At 35.6% G+C, this 26,865-nt stretch overlaps 1 protein-coding gene across 4 annotated transcripts in view; it reads right to left on the reverse strand.

Annotated features, from left to right (window-relative positions):
- GEFmeso (Guanine nucleotide exchange factor in mesoderm) overlaps positions 1 to 26,865 on the reverse strand; it is a 255,666-nt gene that overhangs the window by 163,449 nt on the left and 65,352 nt on the right. The window contains exon 1 of one of the 4 annotated variants that reach the window (XM_089090834.1): positions 1,574 to 1,678. The exons of the other annotated variants lie outside the window; for them this stretch is intronic. The gene's annotated coding sequence lies outside the window, so the exon portion shown is untranslated. Of the gene's footprint in view, positions 1 to 1,573; positions 1,679 to 26,865 lie in introns of those variants that run through there. 4 annotated transcript variants of the gene reach the window in all.

Here is a 26,865-nt window from a genome sequence, read left to right on the forward strand (position 1 = left end):
TCTGTCCCATGTGTTTCTTCTTTTCGGTGGTTGGGTATAAACATTGCTAAAAATCTTAAATCTCTCCGAGAACAAGCCGTGGCGAATTGTAAGAAAAAGATCCAAGTATCTTATTCCAAAATTGTTGCCAATCGGGGGAAATACAGTAGGAAGACCCTTGCAAAATTGTATTCTGTTTTTACTGATCATTCAATTTTGTTCCTTTCTGGTGTTTATCCCATTCTTGGGCGAAACAATACCCGGTCATTACGTTCTTATTATTTTCGGTTCTCGCGTTTTCTACTGTATTTGCCTCCGTGGTACCGGAACCGTAACCTTGTCTCAGTTTTTGGGCTTCCAGATATAACTGAAAAGCTAGTTGAGCTTGCTGACAAACTCCCCCAGACAGTGAAGGCTCTCCCAGCTCATCATGGGTTTGTACGCCTCCTTCATTGATTTAGTGTCTTTACTGTATGTGATTTAGTGTCTTTACTAGTGTCTTTTTATTGAGTCTTAGTGTCTTTTCATTGATTTAGTGTCTTTACTGTGTATTTAGTCGATTTGTATGTATTTTTTCTTTTCCTTTTTTATACTCCGCTTTTGTTACCTTAGCGGGTTAAAAATAAATTATTATTATTTTATAGCCTTTCAGGCTAGAAGCATGATCCCGTTGAGTACATTTGTCCTCAACAAGCATACTTCCATTGGAAGCAGGACCGTCACGTATAGGGGGAAGGGCACCCCCCCTCCCAATGTTTTTGGTAAGTCGGTAAAAAAAAATAAGTCGGTAAAATTGTGGCGCGAAGCGCCACGATTTTTCCGACGAGGTTAAAATTCTTTGTTCAGTTCAATAAAGATCAAAAGAATGCTGGCATTCCGTCTACAGAAACCTTAAACTTGGTTGGTAAATACAATAGTTTTATCAACTCGTGCCATGATTTTATGAATGAGGTCATAATTTTTTATTTGTTTAAATAAACAGCATTAAAATAGTGACATGATATGTACGCGAAATCTAAGTTTCCATTGGTAAATGCAGCGGTTTTACCGACTTGTGCAGTGATTTTACATATTGTATTCGAAACGGACATTAGGCTAATAATTGACAAAAAACAGTCGGTAAAAATGACCAGCCAGTCGGTAAAATCTCTACCCCCCCTCCCCCAAACATTTTGGCTTGTAACTACACTGACTGGAAGTACTGGACTGCTGGTACTAGAAGTACCAGACATTTACTTCCGAAATAGCCATACACACTCGAGAAGTTTTCTGAATGTACCCCTAATGTGCAAATATATAGCCCAAATTATATTATAATTGAAACTAAAGTATTGTATTTTCATCATACTTTGGAATATTTCATTAGAATTAAACTAAATTCACTTCTCGAGTATGTACTGACTAATACAGAAGTCCCTTAATTTGTGTACACTTTATTAATATCTAATTTCATAAAAAAATTCTGGCGATAACCTAGGAGTAAAAGGTCCAAAAATCAGTGTTCGCCAAAATACATTGAGAGGCCGTTCTTTCAACAGATCCCTTTCTAACGCGTTCTTTCGAGCTTAATATATTATCTTAAATTTATTTTAACCTTTAAAGCCAACACCATATCCATATCCATCATCTTCCAGAAACCATAATAAAAAAATCCAAATCAAATCTCACACTTGCTAAGCCATCACAGAGTACAGACACCAGCCAGAAATCCAATAGGTTCACTGATCGACAAAATCACAAAAGGACTCCGACAATTTAGACGAGGGTGGTTTTCTGGTCCGTCCAGATGGCCGGCGCATGTCTATTCTCCAATTGTAAACGAACAGGGTTTGATGAATGTGACAGGACCCTTTGGATCTAAGGTGCAGATCCATACTTAATTTACAATTATTTGAGAAGTTCAATTGCGTAGAAAAGATCCATATCATAGACCCTCTCCACTTGGATTTCAAGTTGAAGCTATACTTAATTTATAGTAAATTTGGGGTCCTTCAAAAACAGTTTTCAGATTTTACAATTTAAATAAATCAATTACTAGAGGCATTAAGCCATTTTAACGTTTCGTTAACAAAGACGAAGGTTCATATATCCTTGCCAACCACTATTAAACGTTATTTTGGGACTTCCCTAGTTTTCCTTTTTTGAAAGACGGAATAGATAACATATACACTGCTTTTACAGCAGATATTTATAGGAGAATCTAGATTAATCAGCCCCACCCCCTATCCTTCTCTCAGTCACTCACTAAGTTTAGGGGGAGTAGGCCAAATTATCAAACTATAAAACAGAACAGGCAAATCATAAAATGAACTTAAAGCCAGCAAGTTTTTTAAAGTCAGCAAGGGTCATGGTCTCCCTCTAATACATCAATACAAAAGGCACCTTTATGCTACAGCAGCTTCACAGCGAAGCCCATTACCGTACCCTCAAAAAATTTTCAAACTTCCAAAGATTCAATTCCAGTTACTACTACTCCTACTAGCGATTCACTGCACGACCAAGCCGCCGAAGGCAGCACAGCTATGCAAGCTCCTCCTCCATCCCAATCTAGTCAAAGCCTACTTCTTTACAATAAAACATAAAATCGCAAAGAAACGAAGAAAACGAGGACCATTAACAGCCAGTGAAAAAATTGAAAAATTATGCAAATATTTCGGTCAAGACCTCCGCTTGACCGTCCTCAGTGCATAGTAAACTGATCAAAATATAAAAAACCAAACTTTGAAATAAAAACACAAAACTACCATTGGATGACCCTTTCTCAGTAACGATGACCCTTTCTCAGTTACCTCTTTACACCTCCAATGAAGTTTCCGTTTCCCTTAAATCTTTCCTTACGACATCCTCCATTCGGGGACAACCTGCTTTTCGTTTGGCCCTAGACAGTTGGCCGACAAGGACTATCTTTGGCAATCTGTCATCCTTCATACGCAGAACGTGTTCTTTCCATCGCAACCTTTCTCTTATTATAGCCCTAGAAAGCGGAGTTGAACCATATTTTTCATATAGCTTACTGTATGAGATATGGTTAGTCAGTCGGGTACCCAAACCAACCAGTTGTACCCAAACATTTACCGGGTCAAAACCAGATACCCAAAAAATTTCTAGTGGATAGGAGAAAAGTATTCTTACTAAGGAACTAATATAAATGGTAATCTAACACGGCAGACATGGAGGACAGGGCCCTTATTCCTAAAGAATTTATCATTTTTGCTGGTTATCCCACAATCTATTCCATTTTGCATGTATTTTACCCCTTTTTCACATTTTTTTCTCAAATTAACCCCAACCGAAGTGCAACCTACCCTTTAAAATAAATTCCTGTGTAAGTGCCACTTTCCCTATCTTCAAAGAAAATTACTAAGAAGAAATACACTTAAACTACTTTAAAAAACTTAAAGAAGGCAATCAATATTTAAGATTGCAGTTTATTTGGCTTTGTTAGCTCGATATTTTTGACAGGAAACCAAAATTTCGTCCGTTTATAGAAAAAATTGAAGGGTTTGGACTTCCAAGCCGAAAGAGATAGCTACTAATGGAATAGCAGCATAACAATTTGTTTCACTTTTATATTGCCAAATTTTTGGATAAAGGATTTTCATGGGATGCTAGGAACTAAAACAACCTAGAGAAATGTTTGCAGAGTCCTGAATTTCGAGGAGAAAAAGAAAAAAAAAATCACGAGGCTTATTCGTTATCATTCCTCAGTGGTAAAATAAATATATATATAAAAAAAAAAGGAGAAGTAACAATTTTATCCGTTAATCCATTGAGTTAAATTTTAGAAACACACCAAAGAACTACCCTTGAGAGAGAGAGAGAGAGAGAGAGAGAGAGAGAGAGAGAGAGAGAGAGAGAGAGAGAGAGTAAACATTTTTTTTCTATTAGAATGAAAAAATTAGCTTATAGAAAACAGACATAAAATACGTTTCTTTCTTTTTATGTAGGGGTGATGAAATAGGGCGGAATAGCACCAAGTACAGCATATGTACATATGTATGGCGGAATAACAAGGTAGCATAACATATGGAGAAGTTTACATTACAAATTTCTGACTGAATCGTTTTAAGTCTCGAAATTTACTTTCAATTAATGTTCCAAATACAACGTGTTTCACTAAAGCGCTAGTGGTGCTATAGCCTTCCGAATTTTTTTTGTTTTTTTTTTTTGGAGGGGGGGGGGCACCAAGCGTTATTGTAAAACTTTCTGCTCGTTTCAGTTTTCATTTCTACATACATAGTAATTCCTGTTCGTTCTAATATTGACATCTTTATGTAATCTAATTTCTGTTCATTTTAAGTTTTAGTTGCTTAAAAAAAAACTTCATAAAATTTCCTTTCAATTTTTACTTAAATAGTTTTGGTACATATTAAAAGTAGAAATACTGGCAAGTAATTAATAATAGTAGTTAATGTAGATTAATAATAGTAGAGGTAAAAGTAGTTGTACTAGGGGTAGTCTTGGTAGCAGTAGCGGCCACGGGAGTAGTCGTGGTAGGAATTGTCTAGTCCAGAATGTCTGTGGCAAGAGCAGCCGTGAAGGAGAATCTCGGGATGAAGTAGTGGTGGTTGAGTAGAAATAGTAGTCAAGGTAAGGGTTGATTTGGTGGCAAGAGTGATAGCAATGGCCATGGTAAAAATATCCGTCAAAAGAGAAGTTGTCATTGGAGTACTTTTGGTCAGAACAGTAGTGGTGGAAACAGCCGTGGTAGATATTATCGCCAGTTCCATCACCCGTTCTATGTAAGGAGAGGGAGGGGATACAAGGGCACATGACATTAGTGTTTAATGTGTTTGCGTTGCTGCGCAGAATATGATTAGAATTCCTTTTGATACTAACTTTAAGAGAAGCTATTTCTTAGATATATATTAACTGGGTTTAAATTTTTGAATTCCGTGTTGCAAATCTTGCCTTAAATTTAGAAACCATTCGATAAAAATGAAGAAGGGGATTGGAAATGAAAAATGAGAAGAGGAGAATGAAATGAGAATGAAAAATGAAAAATGAAGAAGAGGATTGGAAGACGATTATGAAACAAGGATGTTGCATGCAGACTTAGTTTTGTTTTAAGATGTTTGAATTACGATTTCAGGTTCATATTTGAAATTAGTGACTTCAATAGCTCTTCAACACTAGCTTTGATGGACCATTTGTGGACAGTGTACTTACTATGTGATCATTGAAGTCAATCGGTTGCAACATTAACGAAATGTAATGATTTTTGTATGCTTTGACCATCCATATTAAAAACTAAAGCACCATTAACCAGGTACATGACCACCTTTCTACTAAATTGTATCTATAAAGTCTTTGTTTTGATTTAAATTTTGATCTGACGTCATATTGAGTCACGGGGGCACAAAGGGCGGGTGTATGTCTACGATTCGTTTCGTCACTTGAAAATGGCATATATTTTAGTTCAGCATTATTGCACCTCAAAGAAAGAAATTTGAACATCGCAGTATTTCTTTTATAATCTGCGGGTGTTCACAGTGGAATTTCAAAATGGATTCGGACCCATAACCAATTTTATGATGACCAAGGGCTTATTTTCTGATTTTCAAATCATGTTGTACTAGAAATAAATGGTTCGTAAATAATAGCTACATTCTCTACTCTATCATCTGTTTACTTCAGGGGTTATGCATTGTCAGGGGTTTGTATATATTCCCTGTCTTATGGGTCAAATTTTGCCTTATTATCTCGGTTCTTCATTCTCCTGCGAACACCATGCGACATAATAATCTGCTTTAATGGCTAATATTACTAGAATTATAAAACTCAAATCCAAATTTATACACCCAAATCGTTCTGAACATACTTTTAATTATTTATGAATTCTCTTAAAATTGACTGTCTAGTGAAACTGTCGTTGAACAAATATATACTATAATTTCAATGCTCGGGCCTCTAAATCCTACGATAACGTTGACTTATATTTCAACACTTTATTCAGGGCTCGTTTGGCATGGGTTCCAACTCCATTCGGGGGAGAGTTAGACACCATCCAGGAGACGGAGGTTCAATTAAGGGAAGCTCTGAGTACAACCACAATAATCAATATAATATTTTCAGACTTGTATTTGTTTACAATTTGTTGGATGTCGGGGAAAGGCCTGAATATGTTAAACTACCGACTTGCTACACTACTCCCTTGACCTAAGGGATTTCTAGTAAGGGTGAGCATAAAATGGCTCGGATAGCCCCTTACAGAGTCCAGTGAGGTAAATATACCTAAAAAGTTCTTTGGTATTATGCACGAATATCCAAATGCGTTGCCTTTGTAGGTTGAATAGGGAGAGCTTTAATCCAACCTCTTTTTTTTAATCACATACTAGTTTTGGAGACTTCTTTATCACCGTCGACAATAAGCCTTTGGGATGTCATTGTAATGAGCGAAGATGAGGGTTAAAACACCCCGATTACCCCAAAGGTTTACATTTTAAACACCTTATTCTAATGAACAAAACTGTTTTAAACCATTCTTTTCTTTTATTTTTTGCTCTCTTAATTTTTAATTTATTTTAGTTTTTAAATATAGTTACTAATTTAAATCAATTATTTATTCTTAGTAGTGCTCTAGAAAAGAATAGTGGTTCTTGTTTTTCATTCATGGTATAAACATAAAGTGATCTCTTTTCAGTTCATTGATAGAGCCTGGATTACACAGATCGTCGGAAATAGCAGCCAAATGGTTCACTTCCTCTTTAAAAGGGGGAACTTAAATCTCCACGCCTGTTTCGATTAATGTAAACAATTTCTGAAAAGAGGGGTCCAAATATACGACACGTGACTTAGCTTCAAGAAATCGGATAGCCGACAGCCCAAAAACCGACATGAAAAGCTTGAGAAATCTTGCGGATTTAAATCGCTATCAATCATGAGTAATGGTAGTACTACGGAAAGATTTTAAAAGGGTTACATTGCCTTGATTGTCAAGATGTATTCCCTTGAACTTTTTCACTTTAATCTAGCTTCTTATATACTCTTATACAACCGGCTTTATTACAAATTATTTTAGAACGGTATTATTTACTTTTAATTTAGACAAAAAAGAGGATATTCTACAAACTTAGAATAAGTACTATTTTACAATGGAAATATGTAAATATCAGGATAAATTTTCTCTGGTATATTTTGGAAAAATTTAGTTCTGGACTAAAAATGTATAGACTCGAAACTTGACACGTACAAACCCCAAAAATAATTTCGCATTTCAGAAGAAGCTTGAAAGTCTTGTTTGTTGTTTTTTTTTGGGGGGGGGGTCTTTATAGAAAGTATAAAAAGACAAGTTCTTTCATTTGAAATTAACGAGGAACATTAAAACTTAAAACGAACAGAAATTATGCCGTATATGGGGGGGGGGGGGCTTACTCAAACGCTGCTTTTACGCTAAAGTCTTAAAGCTCTTGAACAATAAGTCTCACTAAAATTTAACTGTCCTTGTATTTGAGCACTCTTAAAGAATTGTGACAAAAAGTCACATTTTAGCGTAAAGAGGGAGGGTTTAGGATGGGGCAGCCCCCTCATATACAAAATAATTATGTTAGTTTTCAGTTTTAATGATGCTTCTTGTTGTCAGTTAAAGAAACTTTATTTGTATTTAATTTATGACCGTTTTTTAAATCATGCTGGGAAATTCCACTCCCCCCCCCCGCTTACGTAAAATTTCTCCTGAAAAATTTCTCCCCACAAAAAATTCTAATCGTGGAAAATCCTCTCACAGAAAATCCCCATCCAAAAATACCATTATTTCCCAAGAATAAATATTATATGTGAACAAAAGACAAATTACGTAGCTTACAGCCTTTTCCCTAGGGACTATAGGGGGCGGATGTCATCCCCAATAGCATAGCTATTGGAGCTTTCAACTATGCTGAATCAAATGGCTGTCTCAAAATTTTGATCTGATGTTTTTGGTAAAAAACAGGCCATGAGAGGGGGGCTAGTTGCCCTCCAATCTTTTTGGTCACAAAGAACAAGCACTAAAACTTTTTATTTGCGATCAAATGAGCCCTCTCCCGATCTTCTAGAATTATTGGTTCGATACGATCACCCTTAAAAAAAGGAAACGAATAAACACACATCCGTGATCTTTCTTCTGGCAAAAAGAGAAGCTAAATTTTGCATTTTCGTATATAGGAGCTTGAAAACATTACTGTAGGGTTCCCTGAAATACTGAATCTGGTGTGGTATTTTCATTACAACGGATTGACTTTTTGAGGGTGTTTACCTCCGTTTTTGAGAATCGAGCATTAAACTTCCGTTTTTTAGAGTTTTGCTTACAGTTGTCGCCTCGCTCCTTACTTACAGTTCGTTACCCCGTACCGTCTGACAACCATTTAACTTCCCCGAAAGTTAATATTTTCAGCAGCTAATACCCAAACGGAACCAAATTAATTTGTTACCAATAATTACTCACTCTTGTTCTGAAAACAAAAGGTTTATTTCTGATTATCCACAGACACACTAATCTCTCACCCCGTCGGCAATTTCTTTTGTCTTAAATCCCTTTTCCCATTTACTCAATTGTTTATTTTTATATCCAATTGCTTTATTGATTGCGTCAATAATCATTTCCCTTTTATTTTGGAACAAACACAAAAACAATATCTTCTCGCTAGCCACGGAGGGTTGGAGCCTTATGACCTCCATTGGTCATAACAAACTACACTTTTCAAGCCTATATAACTAACTGTACTCGAACACGGAAACAAGAACACATACTATACAAAGATGCACACAATCTAACCTTTCTTTCTAGATGTTGGTTGGCAAAATATAGTCCGAACCAGCACATCATACAGTCAATTTCCATCACTAGTTAAAGTAAGGAGCGTAAGGACCCTCTGCCTCCAAAATAATCTCGAAATTTCGACTATTTCGCATAATTTATTTTCTTGGAATTTGTGACCCCCTCCACCCAAAAAATTCCTGAACAATGGGACCTCATATGCATATGCATGCCCCTTGATTCTTTGAAAATCAATATTTTGGAACAATCGCCCTACCCAATTGTTCGACTATAGTCACCCATACTTCAGGGGTGCACCAAGTATTGCCATACAAAAAGTAAAACTTTTGTGTAAAGACTGAGGAGCTGAGGATGGAGGAAAATGTAGGGTCATGTATAGGCATTATCCTATGAATAAAAGGGATGCTGCCCCCCCCCCAGATAGATAGGATATTACAGATTGGATTTCTCGACTTACCACATCATGTTCTTTTTGTACTTTATTTCAGCTTTTAATCGTTTAATAGTTAACGTATGATTGCCGCAGACAAATCAGACAGCGAAGGACATTCAACAGTTTATTAGAGAAAGGCAATCAGTAGTTTATTAGTTACAATTTTTCAATTATTTCTCAGGTATGGTAGGACAAATGGTAGCCTTAATAATGAGCGTTTTTTCTCCTTTTTTCGGCTTCTTACTGACTTTTGACAATAAACCAATATTAATAGCAATAGTATTAGTAATAAGAATAAAACTGGCTTTTACTATCATGAATCTGACGCGTTAACTGGACCTACAATATTGCTACTTATAATGGTTTTTACCCTTTTTATGCTAACGTATATTGAGTTAGTTAAGAGTGTTGTGTCTGCTATGTTGTTTTTTTTTTTCAGGTCTTATCATACAGAACAGAAGGCCAGAGAAACTTGGGGAAGGGCAAATTTGAATACGGATTCTGAGTTCGACGGCCATCTTTAGATGGTTCAAAACCGATAACTTTTTATACCTTCATCAGAATAATTTCGCTGCTTTTAGGATTAGCATCTTACATAAGCTACTCCATGCTGGTTTGAAGTTTAACATTCTTTCTTTACACATTTTGGAAAATTTTTAATTTTAAATTAATACATAAAATAATCAATGACTAGATGATAGAATAATCAGTAGAGTAGCAGGACTAGGATTTTGAAGGGGTTTCGCAGAATCAATACGTAATTTTTATTGTGAATTACAGATACAACAAAAACGACCTTAATTTCAAAAGAAGTTGTCCCCAATGATTTCCCCCAACTACACAGCTGGCCATATTAGTTCAGATGAAATCTATGAAAATGGTTTTCAAAATTTACTGTTTGATGCTTGGAACATCACCAGACTTGCAGCCAGTGCTGGAGCCACGACAGTTCAGGAAAGTTAGCACATTCTGAGAACAGTCATTTTTTTAATCCTTTTCAAATAGTTCTCTTCTGTCAAATGATAAACTTTCAGTTTGTGTCGACAATAATGAATGCCAAATTCCGTCAAATTTTTTTGAAAAAAATTAGCATTTTTTCTCAGACAAACCATGGACGATGGTTCACCTCCAACCCATTTTCGGCTTTCGGACTAGACAGTCATAAGCTATTTTGCTCAACATAGCAATACATAAGTGAGTTTCGGTCCCAAAGCTTTTTGCTCAAATGGCCACACACAGATGGACTCGTCCTGAAGCCAGTATAACTTCGGTAGTACTGTCTTGTCCTTCCAAAACTTCCACTTGGTTTCTCTAGGCACACTATCTTACTGGCTTGGAATATGGTGTAATTTAGGTAAAAATAATCATGCCCGAAAGGGATTGAGCCCTATATAGTTTTGTCAATACTCAGAGTCAAGGGCGTCCACAGGGAAGTTCAACAAGTTCCTTGGACACTGCCCTAGAAGACGAAAAATGTATAGTCAAAACTTTTGAATGCTTGGAGGTTAGAATGTGTTCCCTTTTTTAAACCTTTCCCGATATATTTTCGCGAACTTCTCTCCTTTGTAAAAATTTATGTTATACTTTGTCCCTTGGTCACTAAATGGATGGAGCCATTATAAACAGGGTGTTGCTCAAGGTAAACTCAAATCTTCGAAAGAATTTTCGGTATAGCCTTAACATGTTTCGGGAACCATTATAAATAGCCATTCTTGATTCGGGAGCCATTATAAATAGGGTGTTGCACAAGGTAAACTCAAATCTTCGAAAGAATTTTCGGTATAGCCTTAAAATGTTTCGGGAACCATTATAAATAGCCATTCTTGATTCGGGAGCCATTATAAATAGGGTGTTGCACAAGGTACACTCAAATCTTCGAAAGAATTTTCGGTATAGCCGTAACATGTTGCATTAAAATAGGCCTACTACGTTCTTGAATACAAAAATACACGATAATTTCGCAAATAATGGAAATATGATACAATCAGGTCACTTTGAATCATTCATCTTCAAGGGATTCCGTCACGGAACATTTTTCCAAATGGTAAGATCATTTAGATCCAAATAGGGAATACCGCAAACGTTCCAGTTTCACTCATAAAGGCGGTTTCTATTACAACACCAAGATTGAGCATTTGAATAATTTGTTATTTAATTATATTTCACATGTGTGTTTAAGAAGAAAAATGAGAACTAGCGTTAATATAACCTTGAAAGAAATAAATGGTGAAATTATACGGATATCTCAACAATTCAAATATTCTATCAGTGAACAGGCCCTATCCTTAGAAGAAGAGGAGAGGAGTTTTTCTTGGAGGGGGGAGGGTATTTCAGACATGTAGGCTATATTTTTACCACTGTGTGTAATATTACCACGGTAAAGCTTCTCGACCAATCCCAGAAGGAGGAGAGGACTCCTTATACTCCCGCCATCTCTAGACATAAGCAACGGGTTGCATTTGGAGAAATGTTTGTATTTTCCCAGTTTGGGGAGACGCCAGCCTCAATTTAAATTAGCAACACCTAGCTCAAAAACTGTGAAATAATTTTAAAATATTAAGTCATAGAAAGGCGAGATATAGCCATTCGTTTTGGGCTTGTTCTTATAACTTACGGGGTGATAAAGTCCAAAATTCACCAGAAAAGTTTACACTCAAGGCGTCAGATATGGGGAAAAGGTGCTCGATACCTGAGGCATACCTTTTGTGTTCATCAAGTTTCTTAAAAAAAAAAGTGCTGCATGAAACAAAGAAAAGAAAAGATATAATAAATGAAAAATAAAATCAAATAGGTGAGAAAAAAACTGAGGATTTTATCAGCCAGTAGCAAACTATAAAAACAAAACAAGCAAATATTTCGACAGGGACCTCCTCATCCCAGTCGTCATCAGTGCTCGGAAAAAAAATAACCTTTTTAAGTGAACTCTACAAAAAGAGAAAAGACTGCCCAATTAGAATGTATTTAAAAAAAAAGTCTGTACGATTGAGGATCGAATCACAACGTTTTCCCGGTGTTGCTACAATTCTGTTAATTCTAGGGAAACCTTACCGAGATTTTAATCTCAGTCAGTTAAACTGACCATTCAGTCGTTAAAATCCGTTGCCACTTCTCCCCCTCCTATAGTGTTTGGCTACTAGCGCTTCGGATGTGCACCCCATGAAAAAAAGGAAAATAGGAAAGAATTGACCATAGTTTTTGAGACAACTCTATCTATAAAAATCCTATATGCCCCCAGGGCATAACTTACCACCTTTGCCCTGGGGGTTCTGGGGGGCTTGCCATCCTTAAATACATAATTTCCAGAACTTTCAACTATGTTGAACAAAATGGCTATCTCTAAACTTTGATTGAATGTGTTTGGGGAAATGGTGGGCGTGAGACGTGGGTTAAGAACAGAACCGAACAGAAAACGAAGAAGAGACGCGAAGGACTGCGAGACAACGTTTAATAAAGGAACGGTGAAGTTAGCACTCTTTGTTGACTGGTGAAGGCTAACAAGGACTTGATATAGACCAAGAACTTCCTGAACTTTCTTTTCGCTTTATAACTACAAACTATAAAACAAACACCTTCCAAGCTGAAGGTGACATCACATGATTCTTAAACAGACCGCTTTTATGGCCATAATAAAATCTGCCTGCTCAACCACTCGTTTTATTGCTTTAAAGAAGCTGCATCATCAGTTGTACCTATGCTATTGCAAGTTCATGGTACCCAAGGTCGTATCCATGATTTTGTTGGGGAGGGGGCACAAAAAGACTTTTGAAAAGACATAAAAAATATATACATTTTTGTTACGATTTTACGAGTTGGATAGAATTCAGGGGGGGGGGGTCAAACCTGGTGCCACCCTCTGGATACAGCCTTAGTGGTGTCATTATCAAAAGTGGCATATTCATCCTTCTTTTTCTTCATGAAAATAATCACTTTTTAGAAGTTTTTTTTTATATGAATTTTCTCAATAGCGGCATAATCTATCTTTAAATAAAAGACAAATTGAATATATTCATCATTTTGCTCTCTCTCTCGAAGATTGCCTTCAGTGTTAGTTGACTTTTGGGAATGTGTAAAAGGTCTATCATAGGAAATTATGCAAAAAAAAGGTGTAAGAAATAATAATGTTGGCGAGTAGACCCCCTGTACCATGTTCATGCCAAGAACAAGTTTTACAAACGATTTCTAGCCGGTTTTTTTTCGATCAGGTACCACATAAAAGACATTACGTTTCAGGGACTCTTTAAATCACACGTTCATTTGACTGTATCTGAACAAGTTAAATGTATACGGTTAGTCTACAGTTTTCCATAATTTTGACTCAATTTGACTGTTGTTTTTACAATCTACCCACCCCTCTTCCGGAAAGAAATTCTTCCATGGGTAAATGTCTCTTCCAATATGTATGGCAAAATAATAATTATAAAAAGTGGAGTGAATCGATTTAGCCCTTAGAGGCTCAAATAAACACAAAATCAAGTATAGAAGTTACGTAAAATTCACAAGCCTTCAAATGTGGGATAAAATCACTTGTCCCAGTTTCCACCCAGGATGGTTTCCATTACATGGGTTTACATTTACAAAACCACCCTGACTGAATATTTTAACACACCCAGTATGCCAATGAATTCTTAATAAGGGTAAATACGTTAAATCCTATTGTAAGCGGTAATAAGTAGAGAAATAAAAGGTTTGAAGAAATTACCATTTTCTCATTTGTCATTCTAATCTCTTCAGGTAGTTTAACAATACTATTTATGGATAAATCATAGCCATTGCACAGCTACTGGATTTGCAAAACTAAAAAGACTAAAAGTTGTGCCCGGTCTGACCCCCCTCTTGCAAGCAGTCATGTCAGGGATGGTGAATACATTTTAGAACTGAGTTGTTGTTTGATATAAAAATACACTTCCTGCACACCACATTTTCACACCCTCCACTCATACCTTGGTGCAGGTAAGCACATAAAACGTATATCTTATTCTAAACAACAATATTTTTGCAATAAAAGGGAGCAGTCCTCCCTCACAGCACCAATGATACAAGCTTAGTCGAAACACATTCATTCAAATGAAAGAATGTTGGAGAAAAGTCTATCCCCCCAGAGGCATGAATTAGGGGAGAGCATTTGCTCCTCCTCAGATTTCTAAAAATAGCTTTATTATCTTTTGCAAAAAAATGATAAATTTGTCCCCCTGGATAAAATTAGGTTTTACCCCTCCTAGAGTTTCATGAATTTATGCCCTGCCCCCCCCCATTTGTCTTGATTTGAACGGTTTTTGTAGAAGAATTAGACATAATAGTGCACTTTTGAGGCTGCAGGTCCCTTCCCCATATCAAGATCCACTAGCCCCGCTCTCTTGTAATGATGCTGTCGAAAAACATATTCAAATAACCTCCCAATTATCGGAGGTTTGATTGGTCCAGAGTGGCCCATTCGATCCTATACATGGGCCCTATCTGCAATCCATACAAGTTGAAAGATTGTCCTAGACTAGAGTCATTTGTAAGTTTCAGTTCCTATTAGAGGGGGGCTGTTAGTGCATATTTCTGGGAACGGGAGGGATTCCGAGTCTCATAAAGTGCAATCTAGACCTCAATAGCCTTACTTCTGTCAGAGGCCCTTCGGGCTAATGTGGACGGAGAAATTTGTGGTCTAGCCTCTCCCCCTAAGTTGGATTAATATATTTGGACTAATCGTGCAATATAGATATTGAGGGTGTAAAAATTCTCTTATTATAGATTTTTTTTAATATAGAATAAAAGGTGATATAGGATAGGATAAAGTTCCTCCTGAGCCATTTCTGGTGCATAGGGCGTCGAGTCGACGTTTCAGTTGTTGGATGTTTTTACGAGGACAAGTAGCAAGCCTTTTGCCCAAACTTGCTGCAGCGGGGATCGAACCCTGGTGCTCCGTATTAGGAAGCAGAGCAGAATAAAAGATGGTATGCTAATAATTACTGCACAGAGATGGGGACACCCATTGATCCGTTAAAAGTAGTTATTCGATGAGAAAAAAAATTCCTACTTTAGTAATCCAGACAGATAAGCACCTGAACGAGACCTTGACGTTAATGTTAATGTTCCCCCCTCCCAGATAAATTCGAAGATGAAACAGTTATTAAGTTTTGGCATTTTACCCTACCTTGGGTTTAAGAAAGCTTTATTTGACAGGTAGGATTAATCTAGTAGAAACTTTTATTACAACATTACCGAAAACACCACCACTCCTTGATAAAACTTCCCAATGAAAAAGAATAAATTGTTTCCATTTTATAGTGCTTAATCAACCTAGTACATTATAGTTTTACCAAAAATGTACATTCGGAAATTGATTCTGGTCCACGGAACAAAATAAGTTTTTCATGATTCCTTCGTAATAAGATACTTTGATAAATTTGTTTCCTTTTTAATGGATTTTGCATGAATTTTAACAGAATTGAGAAGTCCTTTATCATACTCATTGTCAAAATGAGTGCTGTAAAACGTCGCCTACTACTGCATGGTAAATATTATTTAACTAGTATCACAATGCAACAATATTTAACATAAACAATGCGATTGTATTATATTAGTAATAACTATTAAAAGTAGAATGTATTAAATTATTTGAATATTATCTTATTGCGTTATATGATATGCATTATATAATATATTGTGTTATACATTATATTAGTTCAAAAACATATCATAACCAATATACTAAATAGTTCAATAACATCAAGATATAATTATATTTATAATAATTAATATTACAATATGGCCTAACCGTCGACTCAACTTAGTGAGTCCGGCCATAATAATAATTATTTGTTACATCCTAAATTTGGCATGTCTTGGTAATTTATCAACAAATCAAAAAAGAATAAAGAGAATCAGGAAGAATCTTCAGGTTAATTTCAATGCCTAAGAATGCTAGTCATGGACGTTATCTGGAGAGCAAGGCTATAGAGTTCACCTCTAAAGAGTAAAGGGGCCACACCCCTAAGGTAAAAAAAATTCCCAGAAATAGACTAAATAACAACGCAAGAAGGAAATGCGGAATGAGTTTTTCATCCTTATCTGCGAACAGGGGCATACCTCCAGCATTTTTATTGATGGGACAAGAAAGGACCACATCCAGAGAGTCAAGTGGCATGGGCTACATAATGATTTTTTCCAATTTTTGGGGTGCGACTGCCCCCCCCCCTTGCCACCCCAAAACGACGCCACTGTCTGCGAACTAAATCTTCTGGCTCTTTCCACTCCTCAAGTCAAACTGAAATTAATTCTGTGATTAATTAGGTTAGTAGTAGTACCAACCTTACTAGGCCTATTTATTTGAGAAGGGACCAAGGCAAAAGCTCATATACACTATTTAAAAAAGAAAGAAAAAAGACTAAACACATCTGGCTGAAAATACAGACTTTTAACGCTCCCAGGTCATACTAAATTTCGACTTCAATCATGTATAAAATATGCTCTCCGTGGAAGTCATTCGTAGGCATACTAGATCAATTATTTATGGCTGTCATACTTGTCATAAAAAAAGAAAAAGAAAAAAAATGTGAAATTAATCATGGCGATGTTTTACAAAATATTAACATGGAAAATTAAATTGACTATATTTAGCATGCTTTTGGCAATTTATATCGCTTTTCACTAATTGCAGTGACATTCTTCAACAATTTATTAATTTAACCTACAAAAAATGGCACTAGAAGCCTTGAGATAAAATTACGACCCTATTAATTTGTAATTGAGTTTGTCAGTTTTTCAGTGTATTAATCATTCACTGTATCTTTTTTTTTCATTCACTGCTCACAAGCATTCCTCAGTTTTACCAAGAACTTTTAAACTATTGTGCCAATTTGTACCAATCAAAGGTACCCTATCCAAGTAGATAGCATACTGAACTTGTACAGCGTTGCCAACGCTTTAAAATAAATTGTACTAGTTTTCTAACTAAAATTGTGCCGCAAGAGATTAATTTGTACCAATAATTCTGAACAGCATGTTAAAAATGTGTAGTAACCAGGAGAAAATTTTAGGTAAACTAAGACTTGAATAGATATCCGAGTCAGAAAGGATTAAGTAAGATCAAAATGTGCCCAAAATTTTGTATCGTACTAAAAAATTTCCAAAGGTACCCCATTGTACCAGGACCTCTACATTGTACCAAAAATGGTACAGCTGTAGCACGTTTGCAACGCTGCAACGCTACGTCCTTCGGGACGATAGTTTGAGTCCTGTTGTTACAAATTCTTTGGCTTAAGGTGGGGCTAGTGGTGTGACTAAGCAAATTCCCGACGCAGTACCTCAGTAGTAAAGAAGCCTCGCTAATACGGTTGCTACTCCTAGTGATTTATCACTATCTCTAGTTATTTTTTATATTGCCTAAATAGATAAATCAGCCCATATATCGCTGGATTATTGAAGAAAATCACTAAATCAACCCAAAAAAATAACAAAAACCTAGTGCTTTTTTCACCGGGTGGCAACCCTGGTCGCTAATCTATACCATCAAAATCGAAAGTTAAGTTTTCAATATTTAATTTTTTGTTTCCTCCCTCTTTTTCTTTTTAAGGAATCCTCTACATTTAAAGCCATGTTGTTTCTTCTTTTTTGGTAGGAAGTAGGGTTCTATCAGCCAGCAAACTTTGCATAATATAGAATATTATTTCTTTATAATAAAATCTTAAACATAAATTATTATTGCAAACGCAAAACATCGAGGTTGTATGTGTCTATGTTAGTTTAAGAAAATTGCATGCATTGCAGCTATTTATCCTCTGTATCTTTGAACTTATAGTTCTCAAAGCTACAAAAATATTCTCACGATTATCTTTGTTTTACGGCAAACGATAAACGCAAGTAACTACTAATTAATAGGCAAATGCGTTGACTCAATAAAAAGCAACGTGTCTCCCATCTCGCTTTTTTTTCGTCCCCTGACATATATAACATGAGATCGTAGAAAGTTGAGAGAAGGCACAATCAACAACAAATTAAAAATTCGAGTGTCCTTTTGAAGGGCAAATATCTGTCGAAGGGCGGGCTTGACTTGCTGAGACACATTCTCAGCCTTAAAAGACATCGGATCAAAATTAAGACAGCCATTTTAATTAGAACTGTAGAAAGGTTGGCACAATGTGCCTCAAGGGTAACATGATGCTGTTAGCCACAGAGTCAAGGGTCCCAAATAATGAACATATCTCATTTAGAGTGAGGATTCATAGATACATTCAGTGGAAGGTGGGCCCGTTATACCTTGTAGAAATCATGGGTATAGCTTCATAAATTCATACATGTTGCACTTCTTTCGACTCCCGGCCTTTCAACTGTAATTCAGGGAACAGTCCTGAGTAATCAAAGAACTGTCCTAAACCAAAAAATGATAAGTATCCCACATTTAGTGTTTGTTTTCAACTAAAGATGATAGGTAATGATTTTCAAAGTCACTAATGGTACTCCCATGTTAAACACACTCTTTTATATACTGCAATGGAAACCAGTCATAAAAACAGGTTTAATTCAAGACACCGCTCTAGGGTAATACAATGTATAGCGTGGTTTTCATTGCGTATACGATATTTAAACTGTTGTTTTTTGGGGTTTAGGGGGGAGGCACCTAGGTTAGGTTAAGTTACGTAATAATTTATATTATGCTTTACCCCACACCCCCCCTAATGTGCACATATTTAGCCCAAATTTCTTTCTCAACTATTATATATTAATCCTATTTTATATCAATTCATTAGCAATAACCAAACTAGCACTATATAAGAGTGCCTTTAAAATAGGAGTACCTCACTAATTACAAAGACATGACTCAAATTACAATAAACGTCATAATACAAAAGACTGTACCTGAAGTAGCCTACATTTTTTTGAAAATCCTTCTGATTTTCAACCCAAGTTGGATCCAACGATCTCTGAGCTGTTTTATGAAAAGCGGAATACTGAAATATAGAAGTCTAAAATCCGAAAACTGTGAGCGCATATTTCACAAATTGTACTTGACGAACATAGGTACTTGAAATACCTACGAACATAGGGCGTCTGAAAAAACACAGCATGTCACCAAACAATTTCCAATTGCTATTACAGTTCAAAAGGACGTCTGAGCTAGTTGATTATACATCTGCGGCTAATATTGCAATAACGACATAGAACATAGTTTGTTAATTAAAAAAGAGCAGAAATTGAACGAAAGAGCACATGTTTTCCTAAAAAAATTAAGAGGGATTTATAAACTTATCCGAGCACCTAAAGGGAACAGAAATTACAACCGAAGGAAGTCAAACCTAAAACTTATTGAAAACACTTTGAGGATGAATTTAGTTTCACTATTTTTAGACGCTTTTAGATAGTGTATTCATCACTGCTATTCTTCACTTCGAATTCGTAACTTCAAAATGTACAGAAAAATGAAATGACTTAACAAGCTTTCTAATTAACGTAGTCAATTTAGTTTTCAGCAAAGAGCAAACGAAACTTTAGTTTTCCGCAAAGAGGAAACTTTTGGGGTGTTCGAGAGGGTGATTTTACTAGAGTAGTACTTCATTCTTATTTTAAATGTACTATCACTAGTTACTATAATTTCTGTTCCTTTTGCGCATTATTTTTGCATTCGTAGTAATTTCTGTTCGTTTTTAGTTTGGAATCATATAATATTAAATATAATATTAAAAGATACCTAAGTTTTAAATCCCTCCTTACTTTCATGGAATTTTTTTAAACTAATATAGAAAACTAGTTCAAAACGACTCATTAATCAATCAAACAAGTTTCGTTTCAAACACAGAAATTTTTTGAAGTTCCAGGGAAATAATGAGGCAGAGGACGAATTTCAATTGTGAGTTAGAGACAGCAGATCGCTGTAGACTGCTATTGCACCACTGCATAGGGTAGTTGTAGTCACATGCACAAAGTGCATGGCTTTATGCACAAAGTCCATAAATTTAAATAAGAAAACATCGATATGTATTTTTTTTTATTACTGTGCTTGGAAATTCATGAGTTAAAGAATTACGTTTAAATTTCAAGTTATACCACATTAATAATTTCACGGAAAAGTTAAGGAAATCTTGTGGCATACCATAGCATCGTGAAGCACAGGCTGAAAATCACTGGTATATCAAAATACACTAACAACCTTTAGCGTGAATGCCTTTAGTTCCAAGAAGAAATAATTCAATCATTCTTATTTTTTTCTTATTGATTGACTCTCAATTAAGTGCTTTAAAAGTCATGTGAGTGATAGGGGAGTGCACACTAAGATAATAAGAGGTTGGATTTTAATTAAAATATGTTCTGGAAATATCAAAAGTCTAATCGAAAGTCTAATCTATTTCATCAATCTTAAAGATTATCAGTTATTTTTTTTAATACTTCTCTTTCCGTTAAAATTAATCTGCGAGTAGTTTGCAATTAGTGGAAGGAATTAGTGCAAACACATTAAATCCTCAGGGAATTCAAATCATTTATTTGGTGGCTGTGGGAAGAGGAGATTTGGAAACACAACCAAAGTGCATTTCTAAGTCACATTCCAAGAAAACTTAAGCCATAAACCTACTGTTATCAAACTTTCACCCCTTCATCCCCCAAAAAATTTCAATATCACCCCTTACCCCTTTAGAGATAATATTCATAACACATGGGTAAAGTGCCTTTCTAAGCTTAAAATGTACATCCCATGAAAGCTACTTCGGGTGAGGAGCATCCTTGTGAAACTCGTCTACTACCGTTGTTTGTGGTTTATTTTCCACTTGATATTCTTTTTATTGTTCACAACTGAACCTGAAATTAGTCAATTTCGGGAGAAAAAGAATTAAAATTATAAATATTTTATATACATTCTAAGCGTCTTTAGTCCCGGGAAAACGATATGCCTGAGATGAAGTTCCTTAATACCGTGTACAATCTGTTCGCAGCATTACTGACAAATAAAGTCTACCTGGAAAATTACATTTTATTACGTTGAGAGCATAATGGTAATGAACTGATGACTCAGGGGCGGATCCGGGACTTTTTAGGGGGGGGGGTGCAAAATAGGTTGATCCGATAAACTTGCGTTAGGAGCAAGTTTAATTAACACAAACTTGCGTTAATTAAGTGAATTACACTACTTAAGACGACGTTAGGAGGGCGCCCCCTCGCCCTCCCCCTGGATCCGCCATTGTGATGACTCCTATATCTTACAGATGTTTAAGAACAGTTTCAAATGAATAAAGCTAACTTTTAGCGGCCAATCTAGAAAAAACGAAGATTTTCAGGCGCTTGTTTTATACCACTTGTGGTTAATTTGATTAAATGCCTCAGTTTTACTCTCTTTCTTGAAAAGCTTTGCAATTCCAAGGCAATTTAATAGCTAGATATTTCACATTGACAGAAAAAGCATCGAATCATCGTCGATTCTATGCAGCAAGCATCTCTGGCATTTTATATTTTAGAAAAGAGCAAGAATATGATTCTGAAGTTTTTTTTATGGGTATGGATATGGTTTGTTTCTTAGATTACCAAAGGACACCAAAATAAAAACTGTTTTTCCCCATGGACCCACCATAGGTCTATTCATACTTGAAAACCACACCTTTCTGAAAATTCTTTTGTTTCAATATTATGAGATTTATAGGACAGTGCTATATTTTCGTCAGTGTTACCATGTTGAACCATGATCTGCTGATTCCGAAAGCCAACTACACCTTCAAAGGCAAGTTAAACCTTCTTATGTGGTTTAGTACCCTATGTTTTTAGCTTAATTTTGGTGATTTTTCACCCACTTTGCTCCTTTTTAAACTTGATTCCAAATACTGACAGATAAAGCATAACTGTATTTTTTTTTTCATTTAAAAACAGAATTACAGTTTTTGAGCCTTTCAATTATGTTGAACAAAATGGCTATCTCAAAATCTTGATCGGACGATTTCGTGAAAAATGGCCGTGGTAGGGGGCCTAGTTGCCCTCTAATTTTTTTGGTCAATTAAAAAGGGCACTAGAACTTTTAATTTCCGTTTGAAAAGCCCTCTTGCGATATTCTAGGACCGCTGGGTCGATACGATCACCCCTGAAAAAAATTAACAAATAAACACGCAGCCGTGATCTTTCTTCTGGCAAAAACAAAAATACAAAATTCCACATTTTTGCAGATATGAGCTTGAAACTTCTACAATAGAATTCTCTGATACGCTGAATCTGATGGTGTGATTTTCATAATTCTATGACTTTTAGGGGATGTTTCCCCCTTTTATCGAAAAAAAGGCAAATTTTCTCAGACTCGTACCTTTTGATGGGTAGGACTAAACTTGATAAAACTTATAATATTTAAAATCAGCATAAAAATCCAATTCTTTTGATGTATCTATTGACATTACAATTCCGTTTTTTAGAGTTTCGGTTTACTATTGAGCCGGGGCACTTCTTACTTACAGTTCGTTACCACGAACTGTCTGAAAACGAAAACTAATAATGTTAGATTGAGAAAGGCCTGTTATCGATTGAAAGAAAGCGTAACTGTCATGGTAATTGGAATCAGTGATGCCAAGTGCCTGACTTTAGATAGCGCACCAAGGGAAGCGAAAATGCGCCATCCGCGCATTTTCGCTATATATTTTTTGGGTGGAGTTCGAAATTCAGGGTAAATCAGATCTTGCAGGGATGAGTGCAAAAAAAAGAAAGAATTTCAGAGACAATGTTACCAGATAGTATGAATTTTGCTTTTCAGAAAACTAGAACTCAAAATTGGTTGGATTCAGTCTTCATTGCCAGATTTCGGCTTCATATTCTGAAATCTGAAACATTGAAGCATTTTTTACTGATTAAATGCGCTTTTGTGGCCGAAATTTTCTGTTCTCAGTCTTTGGCTTGACAAGAAAGATATTTCCCTTAGTTCTCTGGTATGTCAGAGAATTAAATAAAAAAGGGAATTAAAGAAGATCTTGCAATATAGATAAGTTACATGAAAACGTGGAAGTAAATAAAAGTTCAAATAGGGATAAAATCCTTTTAATAGTATCCTTTTAATCAGTAGTTTTACTACTGATGACGGTCACTGTATATGTGACCGAAATATCTGGTATTTTTGTGAATTTCTATTACATCACTGTCTATTAAAAGGATTTTATCCCTATTTGAACTTTTATTTATCGTCATGGAAAGGCAGTGTGGTCTCCGAAATTATCAACGTGGAAGTAAAAGGCGCATTTGATAAAGATAACTAATAGATATGATTTTCTAATGTAGAACTAAAGAAAAGCATGATCCTTGAAGGTCACATCTCTTCAAGATGTCATTTAGGTAAGTGACATCAAAGTTTACTTCTTTATACAATGTTTTTTTTTGACATTGCAATTCTAAGCTTCAAAAACATATAAATTTTCAAACTTAGTTATGAGAACAAAAAGCTTTCAAAATATAAATTGGAACTACAAAAACGACCCAGTCAAAGATAAGAAATTAGACCGGCCGTTATTAATGCAACTATCTATAAAATTGCAGGCTAAAGACAATGTTCTGAGATTTAGAAATGAAACAGAAGCCAAAGACATACATATGAGACAAAATTGTACTTGACAAGGTCCTTCAACAGTTCCGATTCTTATTTTATTTGTGTTTTCCTTTTAATGAACTTCGAATTAGTTTTGTACATTTTTTAATCATATATTGTACTTATCTTCGACTAGTATTGAAGATCATTTTCAAAGTTAAACAGAAAACCCTCCTTCTATATCGCCCAAAATTTCATCGAAAGTCCCTGCAGCACTTTTCCTGGCAATTTAGCCTAAGTCGGATGGTCACAGTAGAGTTAAGCATTTTAAGGTGCATCCTGTTTCGAATTTTGTACTGGAAAAGATCCATAACAGAAAACACTCTCTCAACGAAGGGGTTGCTGATGGGTAAGCTTGAGACAGAAAGAGCTGCTCGAGCTATGTCAAACAAAGGTCAGCTTTTCCCACTCTTTTCTGTATTTTTTTTTTTATCGAAATTTGACCCATTTCCCATTTGGTTTTTCACGCTAAGGATAATGCACGATTTGATAATTTAGAATTTAGGTCGTCATGGAGCCTGGAATGCGATATGAGAATCCCTACGGGTTCTGAAAATTCCACCTGTCTTTATAGACAGATTCCTGAATTTGTCAGTAAACACTAGGCTTTTAAATTTTGGGTTTTGTCATTGTTATTGTGAAGGCAAAATACGCCCACTTTGCGCCGAATTTTTCTGACATGCGCAAAATCGGCACAATGCGCCAATTTGAAAAATTCAATGCGCCATCAACTCAAAAAAGCACCCAGATGGCGCAAATGCGCACTACCTGGCAATTATGATTGGAATAATACGCTCAACACCATCATCTATTCACTAGTGCTTTAGTGACTAGATGATGATGTAAACACTCGGACTTACAGCTCAAAAGCAACGTTTTACCAAACAATGCCATACCCAGTATCGGATTTCTAATCGGTGTTTCTTTTTTTTCCGATACGCCCTGCCGAATCGTAGACACTGTTAGAAATATGGCGCCAGAATTTGATACTTTGCCGACTTGCTACGGTTATAAACTCAACAAAATAAAGGAAAATCATTAACGGTTTTTAGCAATATGCGATTTTTTACATCTGAAAGTGACGTATGTTTTTAGTAGGATAAGGTTACTCAGATCAACGTTGATATAGTTCACATTTAAATTTTAATTTTAGGGAACATATAAGTTTGTTCAATATATATATATATATATATATATATATATATATATATATATATATATATATATATATATATATATATATATATATATATATATATATATATATATATATATATATATATATATATATATATATATATATATGATACTTTGCCGACTTGCTTGGGGTTATAAACTCAACAAAATAAAGGAAAATCATTAACGGTTATAATTTCTTGTGCATCTGTAAACCGAACTACTTTCATAGTTAAATCAATCTTATGTGAAACTGTTTTATGCAATTAACAAAAATAGAAAATCGCAGAGTTTTAATACTACCCACGGGTTTGCATCATTTTTGGTTAGTGCGCATAAGCGTGTACCATAGACCCTTCCTCCAGCGGTGACCGGCGTTTACCTCCCCCCCCCCAAAAAAAATACCCCCGCCGAAAATACAATCCCCCACCGGAGAATACCCCCCCCCGTGGAAAATAAGGCTTTCAAAATTTGAGAATTTTATTTGAGTTATGTTTTTTGATTTTCGTAGGGGGGGGGGGAGTTTTGGTACTTGTGTATTATGGGCCACTCACTCAGGTTTACGCTGTGTAAAACTCGAGGACAGACCGGTTTCTTCGTTAGTTTTTTTTTTTCAGCTTAGCGCGAGACAAGACAAAGACTAGTGACAGAACATATGGGAAATATATAATATGGGCTATATATTTGCACATAAAGGGGGGGGGTAAATTATTTGGACAGTAGGAAGTCAGAAAATAATTCTTTCTAGGTATATGACCACTGAAAAATTACAGAAGAATAGCGAGATATTTGGACATTTAATTCACTAATAAAAAAAAAAAAAAAAAAAAAAAAAAAAATCCCAGTATAAAGTAAATGTAATGTTTCATTCGAGTGTTTTTTCCAAGTGTTAAGTGTTTTTTTTTTTTTCAATGAACGTTTTTCCAAGCATAAGTACTATTATTAGGTTAATGTAGTGTTTCATTTAAGTGTTTAATGACGATCGCTCATCAAAGTTTATGTTATTTGTGCCTTTTGTTTATGTCATTTTACTGTGTTCATGGCCGTATAATTGGCTTTAAAATACACTTATCTATCTGTCTATCAAATATGCAGAATAACTGTACCAAACACATTCTGCATGTACTTTACATCCGCTAGGCTTTTACCCGCTATACCCCCCCCCCCTAATTTGCAAATCTATAGCCCAAATTTATTTCTAAAGTAACGAAGAAACTAACGAAAAAACCGGTGTGTTCTCGAAATTTACCCAGCGTAAACTTGAGTGAGTGGCGCATAATACTCAAGTACCAAAATTCCTTCCCCCTAGAGAAATTAAAAACATAAAACTTAAATAAAATCCTCAAATTTGGAAAGCCTTATTTTCCATGGGGGGTATTTTCCGGGGAGGGGGTATTTTCCCGGGGGTATTTTTCACGGGGCGCATTTTCCGGGGGTAATCTCCAGAGGGGGGTAAACGCCTGGATACCTCCAGCCTGGTATCCAGTTTTAAGTTCATACCTTCGTGCTTATGGAAGGAACAACATTAGTGTCAAATCCGTTGATTTTAACTAAATGTAAGTATGTAACCATCTAACCAATGAGTAGGCTATGTATGCTAATCGATGACTCATAAAATATGTTCACATTTCAGAATAAGTGTTAGAAAAATAGGTACTTGTATATTATATGGTAGCCTTACACACTCGAGAAGTTTTCTCTCTTAGATGTATGAAAAGAGTCTGTACGAAGTCTATATTAAGAGACAAATAGCTTACGCTTAGTGGAAAACAAGTGACGGGTGACACAATACATTGGACTTATATAGTTTAGGCTATATATTTGCACATCAGGGCGGGGGAGTAAAGTATTTGCACAACGTGAAGTTAGAAAACAATTCTTACTTCATAATATACAGAATAATTGTAGCTGACATATTTTGCATGCAGACCCGCTATACTTTTCCCCCCTCTAATGTGCAAATATATATCTCAAATTTGCTTCTAAAGTATTACATTTTTA

Source organism: Artemia sp. Qi Xiang Cuo, chromosome 6 (genome assembly GCF_049724085.1).
Source record: "Artemia sp. Qi Xiang Cuo chromosome 6, ASM4972408v1, whole genome shotgun sequence".
NCBI classification, from domain to species: domain Eukaryota; kingdom Metazoa; phylum Arthropoda; class Branchiopoda; order Anostraca; family Artemiidae; genus Artemia; species Artemia sp. Qi Xiang Cuo.